Source organism: Panthera tigris, chromosome F3 (assembly GCF_018350195.1).
Source record: "Panthera tigris isolate Pti1 chromosome F3, P.tigris_Pti1_mat1.1, whole genome shotgun sequence".
Taxonomy (NCBI): domain Eukaryota; kingdom Metazoa; phylum Chordata; class Mammalia; order Carnivora; family Felidae; genus Panthera; species Panthera tigris.
The window spans coordinates 341,812-359,769 of NC_056678.1; the positions used below are offsets into that span (position 1 = coordinate 341,812).

Sequence of the window (17,958 nt, forward strand, 5' to 3'; positions counted from 1 at the left end):
GCCCAGAATTCATGATCCCCAAATACCGCCAGGGAGCCGAGTCCGATGTAAAAGCAAAAGAGCCTTTATTCGAGCTAGCTCGAGCTCAGTCCCCTACCTGCACCGACCACAGCGGTGAGATACCAGGGAGAGAGAGCGAGTTTCCAAAGCCCAAAGGTTTTACTGGGGCCTAGGGGCAGTTGGTGATGGTAATAGCTATGGCCTCAGCCGATTGGCTGGGGAAGGGTCCGAGTTCTGTTGGGCAGGTGGGGGAGGGGGTTGCTCAAGGGGAGGAGGTGTGGTCAAGGTGAAGGACACAGAACAAGATGGAGTCGGCCGGGGTAGGCCCGCCCTTTCACCATGTACTTTGGCGCTCTCCTGTTGAGTGCAAAGTGTTTACAATGATCTCTTTGGAGGATGCACACTTTGTCACTATACCATGTCCTTCTTTGTCTCTAGAAAAAAACTGTCATAAAGTTTATTTGTCTTCACAAAGCCAGTCTAGCTCTCTTGATTACTATTTGCTTGGTATATATTTTTCCATCCTTTTTACTTTCAGTGCCTTTGTGTCTTAGGTTTAAAGCATGACTCTCCTGTAGATGGCATAGAGAGAGATTGTTGTTTTCTACCCATTCTGTCAATATCGGCCTCTTAATTGGATGTAAAATCCATGTACCCTTAATTACTCATCAGGTAGCATCAAAATCAATTGTTTTTTCATTATTTCTGTATATGTTATATCTTATTGTTCTAATATTCCTCCATTTCTGCTTTCTTTTGTGTTATTTTCTAGTGTACCAAGTAAATTCCCATGTTGTTTCTTTTACTATATATTCAGGGAATACTTAGTAGTTTCACTGGAGATTACAACTAATGTCTTAATTTCCAACATTCTAATTGGATTCATACCAGTTTAATTTCAATGGCATACGGAGATTTGACCCTTTAAAATTTTTTTTTCATTTACTTATCTTAGAGGGAGAGAGAGCATGAATGGGGGAGTGGAGGAGAGAGAGAGAGAGAGAGAGAGAGAGAGAGGTGTCAGTCAGTCTCAAGCAGGTTCTGCACTGATTGTGGACTCTGGGCTTGATCCCCTGATGCTGAGATCATGACTTGAGCTGAAATCAAGAGCCAGACGCTCAACTGTCTGAACACCCAGGTGCCCCTAGAGACTTGACTCTTAGTATATCTAATTGATGTCCTCTCTTTTTGCCATTATTTTCACTCAAATTACCTCTTTATACAGCCTGTGCTCATTAACATATATATTTACGTTTTATTTATTTATAATATATGCAATTTATATATATGTATAATTTTAACTTCATAGTTTTAAATTAGAAGAAAATCTATTGTTTATATACTTAGGCTACATATAGTTTATGTGCTAATACACTTGTGCTTATGCACTTATACATTTGTACTTTTTTATATTTACCTATGTAACTATTCATGTAGAAATAAATGTCTTTGCATTTTATTTTATTTTATTTTATTTTATTTTTAAATTTTTTTTTCAACGTTTATTATTTTTGGGACAGAGAGAGACAGAGCATGAACTGGGGAGGGACAGAGAGAGAGGGAGACACAAAATCGGAAACAGGCTCCAGGCTCCGAGCCATCAGCCCAGAGCCTGACGCGGGGCTCGAACTCACGGACCGTGAGATCGTGACCTGGCTGAAGTCGGACGCTTAACCGACTGCGCCACCCAGGCGCCCCAAATGTCTTTGCATTTTAGATGGAAGGACTCAGGACTTCTTTTTTTTTTTTGTAAGTTTATTATTTATTTTGAGAAAGAGATAATGCATTAGCAGGGGAGGGGCAAAGAGAGAGAAAGAGTCCTAAGCAGGCTCCACACTATCAATGTGGAGCCCGATTCAGGGCTTGAACTCATAAACCATGGTATCATGACCTAAGCCAAAATCAAGAGTCAGATATGAAATGGAATGATCCACCCAGGTGCCCCAGGACTTAGGGTTTCTTGTAGGGCTGGTGATAGCAATGGATTCTCTCATATTTTGTTTACCTGGGAATGTCTTCATGTCTTCTTCCATTGCTGAAGGACATCCTGGCTAGATACAGAATTCTCGTGCACAGGTTTTGTCTTTTAACACTTTCAGTAGATCATCCCACTGCCTTCTGGCCTCCATGGTTTCTGATGAAAATTTGCCATTAAACTTACTGAGGACACTCTATACATAATTAATCACTTTTCTTGTATTGTTTTCACAATCCTTTGTCTGTGGCCTTGAACCATTTTAGTGGGATGTGAGTTTATCCCACTTGGTGTTCATTGAACTTCTTGAATATTTTGATTAATGTTTTCATCAAATTCAGTGCGATTTTTGCTCTTATTACTTTGCATATTCTCCCTGTCCTTTCTCTCTTTTATGTCTTTCTGGGACTCCCTCTCTCAGTTAGTGTGTTAGTATGCTTGATAGTATTACACAGGTCTTTGGGGCTCTGTTCATCCACCCCCCATTTTTATTTTTCTTAACTTGCTGTCAATCAGACTGGATCTCAATTTTCCTACCTTCAAATTTGCTGGTTCTGTCTTCCTCTTGCTCAAATCTGCTGTTCAGCTCTGGTGCACATTTAACTGTATCCCATCCCAAATTATGTATCAGAGCTCTAACCCCCAGTACTTGTGAAAGTTGAAGTAAGGTCTTTCCAGATATCATCAACCCCGGATTGGGGCTGGCCCTAATGCAGAGGCTGTTGTCCTTACCAGAGCAGGGAGGTTTGGACACACAGACAGAGGGGCAAAGGCCATGTCAGGTGCTGGCTGAGGCAGAGATAGAAGAACTGCAGATATAAGCCAAGGAAAGCCATGGGTTTCCAGAAAAATCCCGAAAGCAAGATAGTGGTGAAGAGGGATAATTCCCCACCTCTTTCCCAGCCTACAGCTTGAGTTCAGACTTCTAGCTTTTCACACAGCAGCATATCACAGGAAATTTGTGTTGTTTAAGGCCACGTAGTGTGTATAGTAATTTGCCACAGAAGCCCCAGAAAATCAATTCAAGCCTCTCTGGTGACATTTTATTCTTTTCAACTCCAGAAGTTCTATTTGGTTCTCTTTTATAATTTATATCTTTTTATTGTTACTCTCCACTTGGAGAGGCACAATTCTTGTACTATAATTTAGCTCTTTAACTATGAGCTCTGTGAAGTCCTTGAATGTCTTTAAAATAGCTGATACAGAGAAAGACAGATACCATATGTTTTCACTCTTATGTGGATCCTGAGAAACTTAACAGAACTTCCATGGGGGGGGGAATAAAAAAAAGAAAAAAAAGGAGATTAGAGAGGGAGAGAGCCAAAGCATGAGACTCTTAAAAACTGAGAACAAACTGAGGGTTGATAGGGGGTGGGAGGGAGGGGAGGGTGGGTGATGGGTATTGAGGAGGATACATTTTGGGATGAGCACTGGGTATTGTATGGAAACCAATTTGACAATAAATTTCATATTTAAAAAAGATCTACTCTCTTAGCACCAAAATAAATAAATAAAATAAAATAAAATAAAATAAAATAAAATAAAATAAAATAAAATAAAATATAACTGATACAAAGTATTTGTCCAATGTCTGGACTTCTCTCAGGGACAGCTCGGTTGGTTGCTTTTTTATTTTCTTGTGTATCAGCCTGGTAAGACTCTCTGGGAAGACTCACTGAACTCAGCATACAGTCATGCTGATTGCTATGGTTTATTACAGTAGAAGCACGCCCAGCAAAAGAAGCAAATGGAAAAGACACATGAGAGGAGGCCCAAAGAACACCAGGCACAGGGTTTTAAGAATCCTGTTGCAATGGGGGCGCCTGGGTGACTCAGTTGGTTTTGTGCCCAACTTCAGCTCAGGTCATGATCTCACGGTCGGTGAGTTTGAGCCCCGCATCAACTCTGTGTGGACAGTTCAGATCCTGGAGTCTGCTTTGGATTCTGTGTCTCACTCTCTCTCTGCCCCTCCCCAACTTGTGCGCTCTCTCTCTCTCTCTCTCTCTCTCTCTCGGTCTCAAAAATAAATAAACATTAAATAATTTAAAATATCCTGTTGCAATGGAGTCTCATGGATACACCTCATTCCTCCAGCAACGACTCGAGACAATACGTGTGAAACATTGTCTTCCAGGGAAGTTCATTAGTGACTGTGTGCCCAAAGGTTTTTAGTGGAGACCAGTCATTTAGCACATAACTGAAGGCCACAATTCCAGAAAGTAAGAGATTCTTAGCGTAAGCCACAGTGTTCATACAGTTGAGGCAGACCAAGCCACTCTTACCAGAGAATGGTGGGGACCCTCCTGGTTCCAAGTTCCCAGACGTCAGCCAGTGGCCAATCGAGCAAGCAGACCTTTCTAAGGAAAGCAGTCTCAAACCTGTTGTGTAACTCTTTCCTGTATAGAGCCAGACTTAGTAATTTCCTTGTAGGTCTCTTATAATTACTATTATTTGGGGTGCAGGGGTGTATAAATTAAACATTTTAAATAATATGGCAACTCTGGGAATCGGATCTCACCCCTCCCTATGGTTGATTGTGTTAGCTTTTTTTTTTTTAATTTTGTCATTGCTGTTTTCTTGTGAGTGACCTTTCTGAACTCATTCTCTGAAGAAGTCTGTATTCTTTGTCATGTAGGATCGTGGTAGTACCTGCTTGGCTACTTGGTGGTGCAGCCATTGACTGGATCGAGATTGCATTAGCAGCCCAGAACTGAGAAGTCACTCAGTCCTTGCTGAGGGGCTGTGTGGGCATGTGGAACCGTGTTTTCAACACTCAGCTGGCAGCAGAGAACTCTGCCATAACCTTCACTTGCTGAAGAACAACATCAAGGTCAGCCAGCGGTGACAACATGGGGGCTTGTGGAATCTTTCCTGAGCATGTGCACAGCCCTACATTTGCACGTGGTCTAGATTCCTAGGACTAAGAGCTTTTCAAAACTCCTACAGAAATTTCATTTCTAAGCTCCTTTTTTAAGGCTTTTTGTTGGCCTGTTATTTGCTCCAAGTATTATCCATTACATTAAGCAAGTGCAAGTTAAGCAATTGCCTGTATTTTTGTTTTGTTGTGTTTTGACAATGATTCCAGGGGAAAAAAGGGCTTTTTGTCCTGGGCAAGCTCCGAGTCCAATTAAATGCAGACAGTTGAATAAGTAGGGTCTGATAGAGACCTACCAGATAGGTCCAGTAGTGATTATTTCCTAGGAAAGAGGTTTTGAGGAGGCTTAAGCCCCTCTTTGCTCTGTCTGGTGGCTGGCTGCACAGTGCTGACTCTCACTGTGAATGTGGGCTCTTCATTTTCTGGATCGTGTGGAACCACAGAGCAGGGCATGGGGCAAGGCAGGTGAGAACAGCACGAAACTCATGGTTCTGACTGAGATTTAGCTGCTGTTTTCCTGGAACGAGCATCCCCTCCATTGCTGCAAATCCTCGTTCATTTCCAGAGTTCTGCAAATGTTGATGGTGGCAATTTGGGACAGATTCCTCATTGCTTTTTTGGAGGGCAGAATTTTGTGGATCTGTCGTCTCCCATCTCTCCGCTGAACTCATTCACCAAATCATATTCTTTTGAGTATCCTCAGGCCACATGCGTGACAGATTGTCCTCGGGTTTTTGTAATATACACAGTTCAATATAAACTGCATCTCAGATGAAAACTCACCTTGAAGCTGTGTGCATACTGTTAGGTCAAATACGTGCATTAATTGCACTTAAAAACAGAGGCTAGTCTCACTTTAAAAGGAACTTTTTTTAAAATATGAAATTTATTGTCAAATTGGATTCCATACAACACCCAGTGCTCATACTAAAAGGTGCCCTCCCCAATACCCATCACCCACCCTACCCTCCCTCCCACCCCCCACCACCCCTCAGTTTGTTCTCAGTTTTTAAGAGTCTCTTATGCTTTGGCTCTCTCCCACTCTAACCTCTTTTTGTTTTTCTTTCCCCTCCCCCATGGGTTTCTGTTAAGTTTCTCAGGATCCACATAAGAGTGAAAACATATGGTATCTGTCTTTCTCTGTATGGCTTATTTCACTTAGCATCACACTCTCCAGTTCCATCCACGTTGCTACAAAGGGCCATATTTCGTTCTTTCTCATTGCCCTGTAGTACTCCATTGTGTATATAAACCACAATTTCTTTATCCATTCATCAGTTGATGGACATTTAGGCTCTTTCCATAATTTGGCTATTGTTGAGAGTGCTGCTATAAACATTGGGGTACAAATGCCCCTATGCATCAGTACTCCTGTATCCCCTGGGTAAATTCCTAGCAGTGCTATTGCTGGGTCATAGGGTAGGTCTATTTTTAATTTTTTGAGGGACCTCCACACTGCTTTCCAGAGTGGCTGCACCAATTTGCATTCCCACCAACAGTGCAAGAGGGTTCCCGTTTCTCCACATCCTCTCCAGCATCTATAGTCTCCTGATTTGTTCATTTTGGCATCTCAGAAGTGAAGTGATACCTGAGTGTGGTTTTGGTTTGTATTTCCCTGATGAGGAGCGATGTTGAGCATCTTTTCATGTGCCTGTTGGCCATCTGGATGTCTTCTTTAGAGAAGTGTCTATTCATGTTTTCTGCCCATTTCTTCACTGGGTTATTTGATTTTTGGGTGTGGAGTTTGGTGAGCTCTTTATAGATTTTGGATACTAGCCCTTTGTCTGATATATCATTTGGAAAAATCATTTCCCATTCTGTTGGTTGCCTTTTAGTTTTGTTGATTGTTTCCATGCAGTGTAGAAGCTTTTCATCTTGAGGAGGCCCCAATAGTTCATTTGTGCTTTTAATTCCCTTGTCTTTGGAGATGTGTCAAGGAAGAAATTGCTGCAGCTGAGAGTTCAGAGCGGTTTTTTCCTGCTTTCTCCTCTAGGGTTTTGATGGTTTCCTGTCTCACATTCAGGTCCTTTATCCATTTTGAGTTTATTTTTGTGAATGGTGTAAGAAAGTGGTCTAGTTTCATTCTTCTGCATGTTGCTGTCCAGTTCTCCCAGCACCATTTGTTAAAGAGACTGTCTTTTTTCCACTGGATGTTCTTTCCTGCTTTGTCAAAGATTAGTTGGCCATACTTTTGTGGGTCCAATTCTGGAGTCTCTATTCTATTCCATTGGTCTATGTGTCTGCTTTCGTGCCAATACCATGCTGTCTTGATGATTACAGCTTTGTAGTAGAGGCTAAAGTCTGGGATTGTGATGCCTCCTGCTTTGGTCTTCTTCTTCAAAATTACTTTGGCTATTCGGGGCCTTTTGTGGTTCCAGATGAATTTTAGGATTGCTTGTTCTAGCTTCGAGAAGAATGCTGGTGCAATTTTGATTGGGATTGCATTGAATGTGTAGATAGTTTTGGGAAGTATTGACATTTTAACAATATTTATTCTTCCAACCCATGAGCACGGAACGTTTTTCCATTTCTTTATATCGTCTTCAATTTCCTTCATAAGCTTTGTATAGTTTTCAGCATACAGATCTTATACATCTTTGGTTAGACTTATTCCTAGGTATTTTATGCTTCTTGGTGCAATTGTGAATGGGATCAGTTTCTTTATTTGTGTTTCTGCTCCTTCATTATTAGTGTATAAGAATGCAACTGATTTCTGTACATTGCTTTTGTATCCTGCAACTTTGCTGAATTCATGTATCAGTTCTAGCAGACTTTTGGTGGAGTCTGTTGGGTTTTCCATGTAGAATATCATGTCATATGCAAAAAATGAAAGCTTGACTTCATCTTTGCCAATTTTGATGCCTTTGATTTCCTTTTGTTTTCTGATTGCTGATGCTAGCACTTCCAACACTATGTGAAACAACAGCGGTGAGAGTGGACATCCCTGTCGTGTTCCTGATCTCAGGGGGAAAGCTCTCAGTTTTTCCCCATTGAAGATGATGTTAGCTGTGGGCTTTTCATAAATGGCTTTTATGATGTTTAAGTATGTTCCTTCTATCCCGACTTTCTCCAGGGTTTTTATTAAGAAGTGTTGCTGAATTTTGTCAAATGCTTTTTCTGCATCGATTGACAGGACCATATGGTTCGTATCTTTTCTTTTATTAATGTGATGTATCACGTTGATTGATTTGCGAATGTTGAACCAGCCCTGCATCCCAGGAATGAATCCCACTTGATCGTGGTGAATAATTCTTTTTATATGCTGTTGAATTCGATTTGGTAGTATCTTATTGAGAATTTTTGCATCCATATTCATCAGGGATATTGGCCTGTAGTTCTCTTTTTTTACCGGTCTCTGTCTGCTTTCGGAATCCAAGTAATGCTGGCTCCATAGAATGAGTCTGGAAGTTTTCCTTCCCTTTCTATTTTTTGGAATAGCCTGAGAAGGATAGGTATTATCTCTGCTTTAAATGTCTGGTAGAATTCCCCAGGGAAGCCATCTGGTCCTGGACTCTTATTTGTTGGGAGATTTTTGGTAACTGATCCAATTTCTTCGCTGGTTATGGGTCTGTTCAAGCTTTCTATTTCCTCCTGTTTGAGTTTTGGAAGTATGTGGGTGTTTAGGAATTTGTCCATTTCTTCCAGGTTGTCCAATTTGTTGGCATATAATTGTTCATAGTATTCCATGATAATTGCTTGTATTTCTGAGGGATTGGTTGTAATAATTCCATTTTCATTCATGATTTTATCTATTTGGGTCATCTCCCTTTTCTTTTTGAGAAGCCTGGCTAGAGGTTTATCAATTTTGTTTATTTTTTCAAAAAACGAACTCTTGGTTTCATTGATTTGCTCTACAGTTTTTTTAGATTCTATATTGTTTATTTCTGCTCTGATCTTTATTATTTCTCTTCTTCTGCTGGGTTTGGGGTGTCCTTGATGCTTTGCTTCTATTTCCTTTAGGTGTGCTGTTAGATTTTGTATTGGGGATTTTTCTTGTTTCTTGAGATAGGCCTGGATTGCAATGTACTTTCCTCTCAGGACTGCCTTCCCTGCATCCCAAAGCATTTGGATTGTTGTATTTTCATTTTTGTTTGTTTCTATATATTTTTAAATTTCTTCTCTAATTGCCTGGTTGACCCATTCATTCTTTAGTAGGGTGTTCTTTAACCTCCATGCTTTTGGAGGTTTTCCAGACTTTTTCCTGTGGTTGATTTCAAGCTTCATAGCATTGTGGTCTGAAAGTTTGCATGGTATGATCTCAATTCTTGTATACTTATGAAGGTCTGTTTTGTGACCCAGTGTGTGATCTATATTGGAGAATGTTCCATGTGCACTCAAGAAGAAAGTATATTCTGTTGCTTTGGGATGCAGAGTTCTAAATATATCTGTCAAGTCCATCGGATCCAATGTATCATTCCGGGCCCTTGTTTCTTTATTGACCATGTGTCTAGATGATCTATCCATTGTTGTAAGTGGGGTATTAAAGTCCCCTGCAATTACCACATTCTTGTCAATAAGGTTGCTTATGTTTGTGAGTAATTGTTTTATATATTTGGGGGCTCCCATATTCGGCGCATAGACATTTATAATTGTTAGTTCTTCTTGCTGGATAGACCCTGTAATTATTGTATAATGCCCTTCTTTATCTCTTGTTACAGCCTTTAATTTAAAGTCTAGTTTGTCTCATATAAGTATGGCTACTCCAGCTTTCTTTTGACTTCCAGTGGCATGATAAATAGTTCTCCATCCCCTCACTTTCAATCTGAAAGTGTCCTCAGGTCTAAAATGAGTCTCTTGTAGACACCAAATAGATGTGTCTTGTTTTTTTTCGCCATGCTGATACCCTATGTCTTTTGGTTGGCGCATTTAGTCCATTTACATTCAGTGTTATTATAGAAAGATACGGGTTTAGAGTCATTGTGATGTCTGTAGGTTTCATGCTTGTAGCGATGTCTCTGGTACTTTGTCTCACAGGATCCCCCTTAGGACCTCTTGTAGGGCTGGTTTAGTGGTGATGAATTCCTTCAGTTTTTGTTTGTTTGGGAAGACCTTTATTTCTCCTTCTATTCTAAATGACAGATTTGCTGGATAGAGGATTCTCGGCTGCATATTTTTTTTTCTGTTCATCACATTGAAGATTTCCTGCCATTCCTTTCTGGCCTGCCATGTTTCAGTAGAGAGATCCGTCACTAATCTTATCGGTCTCCCTTTATATGTTAGAGTACGTTTATCCCTAGCTGCTTTCAGAATTTTCTCTTTATCCTTGTATTTTGCCAGTTTCACTATGATATGTAGTGCAGAAGATCGATTCGTTATGTCTGAAGGGAGTTCTCTGTGCCTCTTGGATTTCAATGCCTTTTTCCTTCCCCAGATCAGGGAAGTTCTCAGCTATGATTTCTTCTAGTACTTGTTTCCCTTTCGTGCATCACTTAGTTCTCTAATTTTCCCCTCATACTCCTGAATTTTTTCATCTCTCTTTTTCTCAGCTTCTTCTTTTTCCATAGTTTTATCTTCTAGTTCACCTATTCTCTCCTCTGCCTCTTCAATCCGAGCTGTGGTTGTCTCCACTTTATTTTGCAGCTCATTAATAGCATTTTTTAGCTCCTCCTGGCTGTTCCTTAGTCCCTTGATCTCTGTAGCAAGAGATTCTCTGCTGTCCTTCATACTGTTTTCAAGCCCAGCGATTAATTTTATGAGTATTATTCTAAATTCACTTTCTGTTATATTGTTTAAGTCATTTTTCATCCGTTTGTTAGCTGTTGTTATTTCCTGGATGTTTTTCTGAGGGGAATTCTTCCGTTTCGTCATTTTGGATAGTCCCTGGAGTGGTGCGGAACTGCAGGGCACTTCCCCTGTGCTGTCTTGCATAACTTGCGTTGGTGGGCGGGCCGCAGTCAGACCTGATGTCTGCCCCCAGCCCACCGCTGGGGCCACAGTCAGACTGGTGTGTGCCTTCTCTTCCCCTCTCCTAGGGGCGGGATTCACCGTGGGGTGGCGTGGCCCATCTGGGCTACTTGCACACTGCCAGGCTTGTGGTGCTGGGGATCTGGCGTATTAGCTGGGGTGGATCGGCAAGGTGCACAGGGGCGGGAGGGGCAGGCTCAGCTCGCTTTTCCTTTGGAGATCCGCTTCGTGAGGGGCCCTGCGGCACCGGGAAGGAGTCAGACCTTCGGAGGGATGGATCCGCAGAAGCACAGCATTGGGTGTTTGCGCGGTGCAAGCAAGCTCCCTGACAGGAACTGGTTCCCTTTGGCATTTTGGCTGGGGGATGGGTGAGGGAGATGGCACTGGCGAGCGCCTTTGTTCCCCGCCAAGCTGCGCTCTGTTGTCCGGGGCTCAACATCTCTCCCTCCCGTTGTCCTCCAGCACTCCCCACCCCCATTCTCCGAGCAGATCTGTTAACTTATAACCTTCCAGATGTTAAATCCTGCTTGCTGTCAGAACACACTCCGTCCGGCCCCTCCGTTTTTGCAAGCCAGACTCAGGGGCTCTGCTTTGCCGGCGGGCTGCCCCTCCGCCCCGGCTTAAAAGGAACTTTCTTAAGGGCACCTGGGTGGCTCAGTTGGTTAAGCATCCCACTTCAGTTCAGGTCATGATCTCACGGTTCATGAGTTTGAGCCCTGTGTCAGGCCCTTTGTTCTCGGTGCAGAGCCCGCTTCAGATGGTCTGTCTCCCTCTCTTTCTTGCCCCTTCCCAACTCATGCTCACCCTCTCTCTCAAAAATTAAATAAGTGTTAAAAATAAATAAATGAATAAAAGGAATTTTCTTAAAACAGTATACTGAATAATGTAACCCAGCACCTGTGGCTAATATTGACGGTATCCTCCAGTTGAATTTAGGTTATGAGATGTGGTTTCGTTGTGTTATTTTTAAGTTGGAAAAAGTAAACAATTGTTCAAAGCTTATATATATTATTTTGTAGTGGTCAAATTTGGATATTTATGATTTCTTTCACTTATAAATTTCACTCATCCTCACAGTCACAGAGATGGATATTTTGGAATAAAATAAAATAATTATTTTTGGCCAGGAATGTTTTATCAAAAGCTATCTTGATGAGACTTGTGATTTATGGAAAAGAAATGTGAACATATCCAGGGATTCCAAGATACAATGTAAAACTTCCAGTCATTGGAGATCCACATTGCGTCTTTAAAAAAAAATTTTTTTATGTTTTTATTTTTAACAGTGCACATGTGCGTGCACGAGAGAGAGCATGAGTGGGGGGGGGCAGAGACAGAGAGAGAGAGAGAGACAGAATCCGAAGCAGGCCTCAGGCTCTGAGCTGTCAGCAAAGAGCCCGACTCGAGGCTCGAACTCACAGACCATGAGCTCATGACCTGAGCCAAAGTCGGATTCTCAACTGACTGAGCCACCCAGGTGCCCCTCCATGTTGCATCTTTAAAATACACGCAGAATTGCTCCAAACTGCTCAAAGGCCGTCTACAGCAGCCAAGAGGATGCAGCTGATTTTTGTATCCTGTTTTCCTAGAGACCACTCCAAACCTGAATCACACAGATGTGTGTATGGCACAGAGGTTGGGGAGGACTCAGATTCTCACTGTATCTCCTATCACGGAAGTCTGAGCCTCAGGACACTGTTATTGTGGCTTCAAGTTGACTCTGTGCCCTGAGCTGTGTCTCAGCACACCCTGCAGTTTGCTGGGTTGGTTAGTTGTCTTGTTGATTGAGGTAAAGCTCCTGTCTCATAGGCCTCCCATCACTTCCTTCTCAAATTTTCCTTGTCACCTCCTGATTCCATCCATATGCTTTTTCCTCTTCAGGAGACATTGCTTCCACCACTGCTCACCCCAGCCATGACCCATGCTGCACCCCAGTTACCCTGAATACGTTCCTTAGCTGGGGGCTTAGTCAGCCCCTCCAAGAGAGCCACCCAAGTGCTCCCTGACTAGAGCTGTGCTCAGGTGATCTGTTTCGGGGATCTCCTCCTAGGTGACTTCTTATTGTGTGTTTATTTCGTATGTATCTTCCAGAGAATACTTAGGATCGATGGAGGCAGAGACTGCAAAGTTCTTACTCACACAGGCATGCTGCACACACCCCCTTGCACCTGGTGAACAGGACAGAGATTCCCCAGAGACAGGACAACGGGTGCACATCGGGGAGGGTGCAGGATCTGTATCTGCACAGTCTGCTCCATGCCCAGCTCTGTCCTTCACACTGCATGACCCAGGGCAGGCTCAACAAACCCCTCTAGGCGTCCCTTTCCTCATGTCTAAAATAGGAGTGACAGTCCTTCCAGTACCATCCTCAAGGGGCGCTTGTGAAGACAGAAGTATTATTTGCCTAAGGTCCTCGCAAGGTGCTTGTCCTGTTACCACTAAATGTGTGGAGGCCTGGCCCCGCATTACTGGGTCACGACCTCACCCAGCAGGCCTGAGCCTCCATGCAGCTCTGAGGTCCAGGCTAGGACCACTGTCACCACAGCTGTCACCCCCCCACCATTGCCACAGCCAATCCCAAACTCTGTCTTGTGTCTGGTGTAAGAAAGTGGTCCAGGTTAATTCTTCTGCATGTCGCTGTCCAGTTTTCCCAGCACCACTTGCTGAAGAGACTGTCTTTATTCCACTGGGTATTCTTTCCTGCTTTGTCACAGATTAGTTGGCCATACGTTTGTGGGTCCATTTCTGGGCTCTCTGTTGTGTTCCACTGATCTGAGTGTTTTCGTGCCAGTACCAGTCAGCCTCTATCATGGACATTCTTTTCTCAGTTCTACGTTGTGTGCCTGCCTTTTGTTTTCCTTAAAGCACAGATGTCTAGGGGCTGGATGTCTCTACTGGGGACATGGGATACACAGTAGTGCGGTGGTGTCCCTGCCCTCCTGGCATGTTCATTGTACAGTCTCTCAGGTTCTTCCAAAGAGCACACACCCCCCACCCCATGCTCGCCCACATGTCCCAAGCACTTAACTGGCAATTGTCCGTTTAATCCAAACTTGTAACGTGAGTTTAGTCACCTCTGCACGCAGCCTGTCTGAAGAGAGGTTAGTCAATTTCTTGTCCAAAACCAGGCAGAAAAGCCTGTTTAGCCCCATAGTCACTGAAGACATGGGATAAGTCACCAAGACAACTTCCTAAGGAACAGAACTCACACTTGAATCCTTAGTGGTCACTTCCTACGTCATTCCTTCAATGAACATATATCACTCTAAACAGACTCAAAGTTTTCCATCGAATGCAAGATGGTTCACAACTAATCGAAGTGGGCAAGCCTAACCATAATCCCAGAAGGAGGTGGGCACCGAGAACTTCTGGGCATCACAGCTTTGGGGGCAGCACCAGGGAGCGGTTTATACCAGCCTGCACAGCACAGTCTAAAGATGCTGCCCTACCCAGTGCAAGATAGGGACCTCTCTGGCCAGGATACCCCACCACTGAGATTCCTGGGACAGTGCAGTTTGTGCCCAGGGCCCTGCAATAAAGGCAGAGAGACACGGGGATGGTGAGGCTGAAGTCATTGTCCTGTTGTGCCCTCAGATAAGAAGGAAATGACTGAGCCTCCCCTGATTCATGGACAGCAGATCACCCGGACAGAGAGGGAGGAGGAGGCGAGGTGAGCTCGTAGGCTTTGATGGACACGCTCCTGGAGCTCTGCTTCCTGAGGAACCCACTTACCCTATTCAATGGGACATGCAGATCCTTCTCCTACCCTTGGAGGGAGCTCCATCTGAGCTCTGAGCCAGGACTGTGCCCCAGGGGTTCTAGCAGGGCAGGCCCACTGCACCCCCTGCTGCCTGAGGGCCAGAGGCACCTATACAAAGGGGACCCTGGAGAGACAGAACTGCACCCCATGCTCTGTCCGCTGCCCCCTCTTCCCAGTCAGGGGTCTCCTTGCTGCCCACGAGCTTCCTCTTCAGGCTGCAGCCTCTTTTCCGTGGCGAAGCCCTGACCTCAGCGAAATGGCCTCCATGGTGGAGATCCCTGTAGAGGGGGGCCAGAGGGAAGCCGTGCTCAGACAACACTCGTTCCAGATTGAGGACATCAGAAGGACAAAGGACAGTGATGGACTGGCCAAGACCAACCAGCTTCCCACTATGGCAGTCATGAGGGGTGGACAGTCTTCACCTCACCCTGCAGTTCGTCCCATGCTGTCATCCCTGACTAGGGGGAGAGGACAATGCAGGGATGTGTCCTCAGGGACAGAGAGACAGCTCTCAGCATATTTCATGGGTGTTCCACTCTGGCAGACTTGAGCCCTCCTTGGAACAAGCCGGTTACCCTCAGCCTAAGATCGGACCCAGGGATCAACTGGGTCTACTCTTTGGGGGTGTACATGTAGAAGCAGGAGACTGGGAGTGAGCAAGAGTTTTGAGGGGAGAGCTTTTTCCCTAGGCAAGCTGGTCCTAGGAACTAACATGCTTCCAGTGCAGGACAGAGTGATCTTCTGACCAAGAGCCCCAGACAGTGAGGACGGCTGAGTCAGCAGGCCACGCTCAGGACTTTAGAAATGGAGGTGCGGCAACACACCCAGTTCCAGGAGACCATAAGAGAGAGGATGGCCACGCGTGACCACCCTCCACCACCCCACCCCACGGACACATCCCTGGAACTCAGCAGCCAATTACCCACTAGGCACAGTGACAAGGAAGGCTCTGGGCAGTGAATAGGTGCAGGCAGCCCGTGGGTTTTAATCTCCCTTCCCTGTGAGCCCCGAGCACAATGCAGGCCCCAAGCCACTGCCTCGTGCTGGGCAGTAATAACCTCATCTCCGGGCTCAAGCCGCAGAGAGAGAGAGAGATGCTGGGGTGCCTAACCTGGAGCCTAAGAATCTCTCTGAGATCCCTTAAAATCTGTTATAATTCTTTGGGTCAGGAGTTTGGGAACATGGCCCAGGTGTTTCTACAACCAAGCTGCTCCCTGGTTGCCAACACTGTTGCTGTTTCCAGTGTAGGTGATGGTAGCCATCTGTCCTGGGCTCTTGGATACGGAGGGTGGCTGAGTCAGCCCTGCCTGGGCCACACACACCCTGGCATGGGAAGGAACAGGTAGAACACAAAGCCAGGTGAGTGAAGGGGTGGAACAGAGCTGAGAGGTCCCCCACCAATCTTCCACCCAGGGCAGGTCGGCTGTCACCTGTGCAGACTGAGGAGGACAAGGGCGAAAGGAACACAGGACATGGTGCAGATACTCAAGGGTTCTGCCCCCCTGAGACTCCAGTGGCCGCCCCCCCCCCCCCGCCGGCCAAGTGTCTCTTACTCTCCCTGGGTACCTATGGAGGGAGGGGTTTCTACATTCAAATAGTACTTGCTCCCAGACACTCCTGGGCAATGTTATCTGTGTCAGAATAATGCCCACCCCCCAAGATACTCATGTTCTAATCCTTGGAATCTGCCCAATGTTGCCTTGTATGGGGAAAGGTAATTAAAGTTGTAAACCGGGGTGTGCGAGCAACCTGGCTGCAATACCTCCTCTTTCCACCATACTCAAGGTGTTCTCCCCCAGTGTAGCCCTGGGATTGCTACCAAGTCTAGAGGGAGCTCCCTCCCCACCAGGCATGGGAGGTGGCAGCTCTGGTCTAGAGAAAGTCTGGCAACCTTGAAAATTCTGTTTTTTAGCTTCTAAGGCTGTTTTGCAAAGTAGAAACTGGCTCTCTGGAACTCTCCTTGGTCTGTGGTCCGGACAGGTTTTCTCATATCCAAATACACATCCCACAGCCTCTCTCTCTATCTTCCTTTGGTTTCTCCACCAAAGGACTTCCCCTACTCCAGCCTGTGCTGCCCATTTTATGTCTCCCAATTCGCATACACACCCTTCTGTCCCGCCAAGCTGTCTGTTTGCACCTGTGGAGATTATTCTGTCCCTCTGCAGCCTGTATTCCTGGTATTCCAAGTGTTGTGACCTCAATACTGCTGTGTTTGAGGGACAAGGGAAATTCTGATCCCCCTCCTCTGCCATCTTAACTCCTCCTGCCTCCTTTTACTTTCCTTTTCACAATTTCAGAGTTGGGTGCCAATCGACTAAGTCACCCAGGACCCGCAAGAATACTTGTTTTCAATGTGAAGATGTTCGAAGGCCAATAAAATGGCCATAATGTCCAGAAAAGAATGGGAAAGTTAGAATGGGTTTTTGTATTTCTAATTTGAGGCTGTGATAAGTTCCAGTAGTCTCTTAGTGGAGACATCATATAGGTATACAGTTGACCCTTGAACAAGATGGGTTTGGACTGTGGGAGTCCACTGACGCACAGATTTTTTCCAATAAATACAGTACCATCCTGTAAATATATTTTCTCTTCCTTATGATATTCTTTTTCTTCTTGTTTTTGTTTATTTTCAGAGAATGAGAGGACAGAGCACGTGAGGAGGGGAAGCGGGGGCAGAGAGAGAATCTTCATCAGGCTCCACACTGCCAGCGTTGAACCCAGGAGGTATAGATCAGGACCTGAGCCAAAGTCAAGAGCCTGACCCTGAACCGACAGTGCCACCCAGCACCCCTTCCTTACGATTATCTTAGTAACATTTCTTTAGTTTATAGTGTAAGAATACAGTATGTAATACATATAACAGAGAAAAAATGCATTACTCGACTGTTTATATTGTTGGTAAGGTCAGCATCCGTTATCCTAACCCTGACCTTCCATGCTCAGTTTACAGAGTTAATGGCCAAATGAGGCTGAAAGGTAGGTTAGATCTAGAGAGCATATACAAGGGCTTCTGCTTTAATATTTTGGTTTTTAATATATATATATTTTATGTTTAAGTGTAATTGCTTTTGAAGTAGGAAATTCAGTAGGAGATTTTATTTTTATTTTGTTTTTGAGGATTCAAAAGATACTTGTGGATTTTCGAGTGCATGGCCATCAGAGCCCGTACCTCTTGCTTTGCTCAAAGGTCAACAGTATAGTGATTTGGCACTTTTGAGATCTTCTCGGTGAGATTAGTGTAAATGTTTTGACCTTAATTAATTGGTCCTTGTATGCTGAGTATGTACGAAGCAGTTAGATACTGAGTGTACAAGTGGAGGGGTTAGGTTGTAGTGGTCGAAGCAGAAAAGTAAGTCAACAGCAATCCATTATAAGTCAGTATAAAGGCTTCATCAATAGAAAACGGACACTGTTAGTTGAGAGAATATTGGGGGCGTTTGTAGT

General features: G+C 44.4%; 1 long non-coding RNA gene across 2 annotated transcripts; it reads left to right on the forward strand.

Annotated features, from left to right (window-relative positions):
- Positions 1–284: 284 nt before the first annotated feature.
- On the forward strand, positions 285–17,236 carry LOC122235904. 2 transcript variants are annotated; one of them, XR_006214022.1, is made up of 3 exons: positions 285–320; positions 4,611–4,805; positions 17,148–17,236. It is a non-coding gene; the product is annotated as an uncharacterized LOC122235904 (long non-coding RNA). The 2 variants fall into 2 exon arrangements; XR_006214021.1 differs by having other exon boundaries at positions 301–672.
- Positions 17,237–17,958: the final 722 nt, after the last annotated feature.